The sequence below is a fragment of the Nicotiana attenuata genome, chromosome 10, assembly GCF_001879085.1.
Source record: "Nicotiana attenuata strain UT chromosome 10, NIATTr2, whole genome shotgun sequence".
NCBI classification, from domain to species: domain Eukaryota; kingdom Viridiplantae; phylum Streptophyta; class Magnoliopsida; order Solanales; family Solanaceae; genus Nicotiana; species Nicotiana attenuata.
The window spans coordinates 29,168,788-29,176,470 of NC_031998.1; the positions used below are offsets into that span (position 1 = coordinate 29,168,788).

Consider the following 7,683-nt stretch of genomic DNA (forward strand, 5'->3'; position numbering starts at 1 on the left):
CAAAGGAATAAAAATAGAATCAAAAGAATCATCAACACATTCTTCTTGACTCATTTCTTCATAAAGGTCAAAATTTTTTTCCAACAAAGTTAAAAGTAGAGTCAAAAGAATCATCACCTGCATCATCCCGAAAAGGTGATGTATTATAAGACTCAACATCATCACTAGTAAAAGAGTCATTAATGTCACGCCCGTACTTCGGGGAGCGCGACTGACGCTCATTTGAGACAACCCGGCCGAGCAAGCCTGCTAGATTGCCTTCTACCCAAGATCACTTATGAATAAAGAGAAGATATATTTTCGTGAATTAGACAATGAGGAGGTCATGTATATAACACCAATTCACTATCATCAGTTACTTCATTTTAAAGTCTCAAATTACAAATACTTTCATAGTTTAAAGTGGAACAAGTGATTCAAACACAACATAACTAGTTTGACTTTCCCAACACCAATGTACAACCCAGACTATGTCTATGGAGCCTATAATAGATACAAAAGAGTACTATGATAGTGCCGGCAATAAGGCCCCAGCTATACTGCAAAACACAATTACACGAGGAACAAAAGATAAACGACCCCGAAATGAGGTGGGGCTCACCAAGTAAGCTAGGAAGAGAGTGTGCCGCTATCACTGATCAGTGCCGCCTGCTGTGGAACCACCTACAGCCATTAAAGTTGCAGCGCCCCCAGCAAAAGGGACGTTAGTACATATGAAATAGTACTAGTATGTATGACTAAACACCCTCTCAATAGAACGAGTAATAATACAAGAAAGAACAATCATAGAATCAATGGAAGCCTCAAATAACACCAAAACATAAAGTTAGGAGCAAGATAAGTTTTCAAGTAAATTTCCATATTTTAGGTTGGGAGATCTTTAGTACCGATATACCACCGTGTATTTAGCACGGAGTCCGATCACGGCCCGATCACCTAGGTCGTCTCACCCAAAGACATTCAATCGCAATCTCAATCACTATCTCAATCACAATTTCAAGCACAATCACCACCATGTGTGTGGCATGGCGTCCGATCTCGACCCGATCGACTAGGCTGTCTCACCACAATACCGTGTGGATCGACATAACCCTTTTCTAGAAATTATCTCATCCCAATTAAGGGAAATAATTTCATCACATCAATCTCATCCCAAATAAGGGGAATAACCATAATCCATTCCTACACCGACATGTGTAGTTTCGGGGTTAGGTTGTTTCAACCTACCCTTCCTCAGTTACTAATGATACTCCCAAAAATATTTATTAAATAAAGGACTTTCAGCTCATTTCATAATCTTTTACACATATCTTCATTTCATTGGCATTAGTGGCGCCAAATGTAATATTATTTTTGGCACGTTGGTTGTATTAAATATTTCATGCTCTTCAAATATCATAATGGATTATCAACACAAGGCATTTCTATTCAAGACATTAAGTACACATGTGAGCAAATAAGAGTCTTCAGCACATTGAGATTTCTTACACAATTTGGCGTGATAGCTTTCATTTGAAACACGACTAGAAGTCATAATTTTTTAGTACGCAAACTATAATTTGAACACATTCCCGAAGGATAACATAACATGATAAGAGCATTTGGAACACATATTGAACATATATCTTTCAGCACAAAGCTTATTCGGAATAGTCAATTTGTAATGAACAACTCGAGACTTACAAGAACATCGTGGGATTCAATTCTAAGAGAGAAGTTTAGCCAACATTCCTTGATGGAGTTCTTTAGTGATACTAAAACCTCCCACTACTCTTACAACTTCAGTCTACATCAACATAATTCAATTGGACCAATATTAGTAAAAAATTTCAAGTTTTTGGTTATTTTGGCATTTTATCAAACACCTAGAGTGCATAGCATTCAACTACCTCTAGTATTGGTGTTTCTTCATCCAACAATCCCTCCTTCCCACCAAGAAGAGATAATACAACATCCTTTGTCTACTAACTACCTTCTTAGCACCATTATAATCATCAATGAACTCACATCTACCAAATTTTACTAATTAACTCATTACAAAATCTCTACAACACCAATAATCTAGGTTAAACACTTATGGCTTACAATCACCATCTCATAAGTGCTAGCACTTATTCCTTGCTCATATATTCACTAACAATCCGTGCAAGTAGGTTTAAGGGTGAAAAATTACCTCTTGCAGACCAAATCTTGAAAGTCAATTTTGGGGGTGTTCATGAGATTTTGAAGAAATCCTATGGAATCCAATCAAAACCTTGTTGTAACTAGTGATTGAAAAGTGAAATCATCATAAAAACACACTTAAAAACTCAGCTTAAGTGTGTATTGAAAGCCTTGGCCGGATGGGTGATGGAGAGAAAAGCCATAGTCTTGAAATCCTTTTATTTTTCTCTCTCCCCGCTCAGGTATTAATAGGCCCAGGTACAGTATTTTCCACTGGTGATATCCTTATGCTATAAGGCTTTAGCTCACTGGTTTGCTAAAATTTTCAGCTTCCCTCCTGTTCTGTAGTTGCGCTATGGTGAGATAGTTCACTGTATTTTCTTCAGTTTTATTACTTTGGAATTAACATCCAAATGTTCCCCATTATTATAACACTCAATATTAATAAAATAATTATCCTCAATTATCCAAATAACTTTATCCACTCCAGTAATTTCTCATGTAGTCAGTAATTTCTCATGTAGTTCGGGTGTACATTAAATTGTATTCCTAAGCTCGAAATTGCTTGAATTAGCTATAGAAATTCACGGAGCCTTACAATTAAACAAAGAACTAGAATCATCCAATAATGCACAAGAACTCTTAGCTAGTTTTAAGCCACAATTATTGTCCTCATCACAAGATAAAGAAATATCAAACTCATTAATGTCATAGCTATCTTTTAAACTCAAAGTATCACCACAATCAACTAAAGTATCATGAGTAGAAGGAAGTTCTCTTTACCTTGCACTTCCTTATTTAATTCCATAAGTCCTCTTGAAAAGGTAGATTAATTTTCTTCCAATCTCTTCAAAGTGGATTGAACTTCACTTGATGGTTCGTCTCCAAAAGTCTCTACACAAGTTCCAAAACAACTAGAGAAAGAAGAAAGGTTAGTAGCATTAGAAGAAGAAAAATCACCACTCTCTTTTTGTTTTCCCTCTTTCTTTTCTCTCATTTTCTTTTCAAACTCTTCAGTCTTTTCTTGTGACAACTTACTCTTTTCACTGCACACTTCCTCTCCTTTTTCCACTCTAGAGTTGTCACTTTTCTCAACCTCACTTCTCTGTATCTTGTGTTCACTCTTCATCTTTGGCCTCATATCCTTCACTATTTTGTAATCCTCACTCACTTGAAATAGGGTTAAGGGACAAAGAGTAAACTTTTGGCCATCCTTGATAAGGGAATACTTGTTTGTTCTCCGATCATGCTTTGCATACCAATCCTATTGCCAAGGTCGCCCAAAAAGTAGATGCCAAGCTTGCATAGGAACAACATCACACCAAAACTCATCTTCAAATCTCCCAATTTTGAATTTTATGAACACCATTTTAGTGACTCTAAGGTCTCCACACTCATGTAGCCATTGGAGTCTATAAGGTGAAGGATGCTTTTTGGTCGGCAAATCCATTTCAAGCAATAAGGAACTTACTACATTAGCACAATTTCCACTATCAATGACGAGAGAGCAAAGGTTTTCCAAAATCTTGCATCTTCTATGAAAAAGATTCTCCCTTTGATCGTGAGGTTCTCTAGCTATGACTAAAACTTTTCTTGTTAACAATTAAGATCTCAGACCATTATTTTCTTGCTCTTCTGATTCTTCATCACTTGTTTCGTGTTCACTATCTCCATGCTCTTGGTGACTAGCTTTGGTTCTATAGCTTCCATCATCCATGGCAATGATAGTTCTTCTATTCATACAATCTTTCATGTAATGACCAAGTCCTTGACATTTATGGCATCTTACATTGCTAAGGGACTTGTTTTGAACATTGGAAGTCCCTTAGTCTCCACTCTTAGCTTGCTTTTGTCAACTTGAACCTTGAAGTCGTAATTGGAATCTTTGGACTTCTCCCAAATGTTTGTTGATTTCCAAGGCTTATCATTCATGTTCCAAGGAGAAGAACTAGTAGCCTTTGACTTGTAGCTTTTGTTTCCTTGCGCCTTTCTACCTTCAAGGCCATCAAGTAAGCATCTTCCAATCTTTCAAACTTGTGAAGCTCCAAAGCCTCACCAATTTCCTTGTGAAGACCTGCCAAGAATCTAGTAATGACAACTTGGTCATCATCATCAACATCACACCTCAATCTTGTAGTCTCCATCTCTTCATAGTACTCCTCAACACTCTTGTTCCCTTGGTAGGAAGTATGAAGTTTCTTGAGCATGTTGATAGTAATCGGGCACATATCTTACCCTCAAAGCATTCTTCAAATCTCTCCAAGTAGTTATTGGAGGTTCATTGTGTCTAGCCCTTCTCCTCAACTCCTTTTCCCACCATGATGAAGCACTCTCTTCAAATTGAGTAATGGCATACTTCACCTTTTTAGCATCACTTACGTTGTAGATGTCAAAGTGCCTTTCTACTTTGAGTAACCATTCAAGATACTCTCCCGAGTCACTAGTTTCCTTGAAAGGTGGAAGAACTTGTTTGGCAACTTTTAGACCCCTTTCATCATCTTCTAGGAAAAGGTTGGTCCTCTAGCGGGTCACCCTCTTCAAAGTAGTTGATATCCCCATATTGCTCTGGTACAAACGGTGACCATTCCCTCTACCTCTTCCTCTCACTCGACCTCTACCTCTTCCCCTTCCTCTGATGTGGCCTCTTTCCCTTTGGTACTCCATCTCCCCTATACTCTTCATTGAAGAATTGTTGGATGTCGGCCAACTCATTCAAGGTGTCATCTTAATCATGTTGAAAAAGTGGATTGTTCATCAACCGAGGCTCTTGAAGTAGTACGGGTGGTGGAGGAGGGAGATTGTCCCTCCTTGGTGGAACTTGAGGCATATGTTGTGGAGGTAGATTCATTGGTGGTCTAGGTTGGGTCATTTGGGGTGGTGGTATTATGGGTATGTGTGCTTGAAATCTAAATGGTTGTTGGTGTTCTCGTGGGTAGTACACTTAGGGTGGTGGAAGGTAACCTTGGTGGGGTTGTGGTTGTGGCACTTGTTGTGGCGGAGTGTAAACTTGTGTGGAATTTGATCAGGTTGTAGTCGAGGTACTTGTGGTGGGTGATGTGTGGTTGGAGGTTGGAAGTGGGTAGGTGGTCAGTAGTTTGGTGGAGGAAATAAGGTCATTTTGGTGATTGTGGTTGCCTTGGTGAGTTCTGTGGTTATTGGTTAGGTTGGTTGTGTTGAAAATTTTCCCTTTAGTCACAGTAACTGGCAGCACTGCAGGTTGTTGGAAATCTTCTGCGTGAACCAACTGTGCAGAAACCTGAACTGGATATACAACCGATCCTTTCTGAACCTTTAGCTTCAACAAATTTTCCAGGTGTAACTCAACCAAAACCTTATTCAATCAGCAGAAACCAAACTGAAGTAATTTTTCTGTCAAGTAATGCGGAAAGCATAGTTGAGCACAAACTTTCAGAACAGCTAACTCTAATTCCCTCAATCAATTCACAGTCCAAAATAGTTCAAAGTACACCCAGCTGCTGCAGGATCTTGACTGTGCAGAAAGTTGTTCCAAAGTGCAGAACTTCTGGAACTTAAATGAATAAGTTGCTGCAAATTTGCAGCTTAACTGGAGCCTCACCAGTGCCGAAGTTGTTTCGAATACTGCAGATTTTCAGCAGTTCAACAGGGCAGAAACAGTGCAGAAGTTTCACCCCAAGCTGTGCAGATTTTCCTGCTCAAATAGTGCTAAAACAGGGCAGATTTTGGCTGTCAAAAGTTACTGTTCAGCTGAGTTCTTTTCTGTAGAATTTTGCAGTTCACAATCTCAGAAATCTAATGCCAAATCGAGTCTGACTCAGTAGCTATTTACCCCTGCTAAAACCTATATTTTTCTGCTCAACTGTGCAGCTCTTGCTATAAAAAGACACTGCTCAAAACTCAGAAACTTCAGCAACACTTGAGCATTAACTTCAGCAGAAAAATTCTGAACTTAACCCTCAAACAGCAAGCACAAGAAGAAGTTCCAGTTTTCAATTTCAGACAAACCAAGCTTCAACTTCATACTATAATAACAGCAGAGCAAGTCACAGAAATGCAGCTCAATGACCAGAAATTTAGCATCACAAAGGAGTTCAAACCAGAATTCAGCAGATACAAGGATGGTTTAACAACTAAGAAACTCTATCAAGGGCTGAGATTCACAAACGGCAGCAACAAATTGAGAACAAATTTCAGCTCAATACTCAGAAATCAAGCTAAGCACGCTAGTCGAATTCATTCAAATCAATTAACTCAGAACGATCGAGTCGAAGTTCAGCTATAACTCAAACTTTCTTCACAATTTTCAGCACATAAAACTAACTTTCGACTTAGAAGAATCAAACCTGATGCCTTCTGGAATTGGCTAAGTGTCGACGTGCAGGGACGATGCATAGGCTACGCAGCTTCAAACTCAACCCCAGAAACTGAAGTTTTTCTTCGAAGTTCTTCGAGCCTCAACACCAGAAAATCCGATTATCGAACAAACCTTCACCAAAACGAGCTCAAATTTTGGATTCAACTTCCAAACAGCATAAAAATCAAACCCCCAGTGATTGATTTCTAGAAACAATCACGAATTCAGAAGAATCCGGCTCGTCGTCCTCTCTGAAACTGAAATCGAAATTTTCAATCAAAACCCAAGAAATTCAGTGTTAATCGGATTGACCCTTCAGATTCAGCTTCGTGTTGATGTTTCCAACAAGAATCACAAAAATCCAACCGATTTTGAACCCAAATCCTCAACGAAATTTAAATCTGAGCTAACCCGAGAAACTCGAAGTTGCCAATGGAGATACAGTGGTGGAATTCGAACTAGAACCCAAGTAATCAGACAATCTCCAATTGATATTAATCAATTTCAGTAGATTCAATAATTTCGGACTCAAAATATCAAGCACAGATAGACAAATACGATTAAACAGTGAAGAACAAATACAATTTCTATTTTAGAACGTTAATGAACAGATCTTACTATTTTTGGAATTTTTCGATTTATTTTTGATTTGATGATAATCAAAAACAAATACCCAACAAACAATACCAACAACAAACGAAAATAAGGATGTAGCAAAAAATGCGAAATTAAAAATAAGAGCTAACAAGAACCAATTAGGATATGAACTCTAATTAACTCTATAAACTCAATCAACTATAATCCTAGGTTATGAAAATAAGAGCTAGACCTATAATTGATTGGAACAACAAGAATCAATTATGATATGGATAAAGTAATTAAGCAATTAAGCATTCACTACTAATTGATCACCAACTAAGATTAATTTGTCACTAATGAAAGCATAAATAAAGTAATAAAAGAATTAAAGGCATAAACATAAATGCATTAATTAAAAGATAAGGATATAGTATGAGGCTTGCATGTATCCAAGTTTATTATTCATCAAGTCTACCTAAAATAAAAAGCCTTAAGGACTATTTATACTAGAGTGGGTATTTGGCTAAAAATGACTTAAATACTTATAAGCTAATTCTAAGGAGCTAAGTGCAATCAATTATTACAAGTATAGCCTCCAATTACTTGTA

The 7,683-nt window shown here is 37.7% G+C and overlaps 1 long non-coding RNA gene across 2 annotated transcripts; it reads right to left on the reverse strand.

Moving 5' to 3' along the window:
* On the reverse strand, positions 329 to 7,231 carry LOC109233215. 2 transcript variants are annotated; one of them, XR_002069060.1, is made up of 2 exons: positions 2,947 to 7,231; positions 329 to 663 (listed from the first exon to the last, which is right to left on the reverse strand). It is a non-coding gene; the product is annotated as an uncharacterized LOC109233215 (long non-coding RNA). The 2 variants fall into 2 exon arrangements; XR_002069059.1 differs by having other exon boundaries at positions 6,486 to 7,224.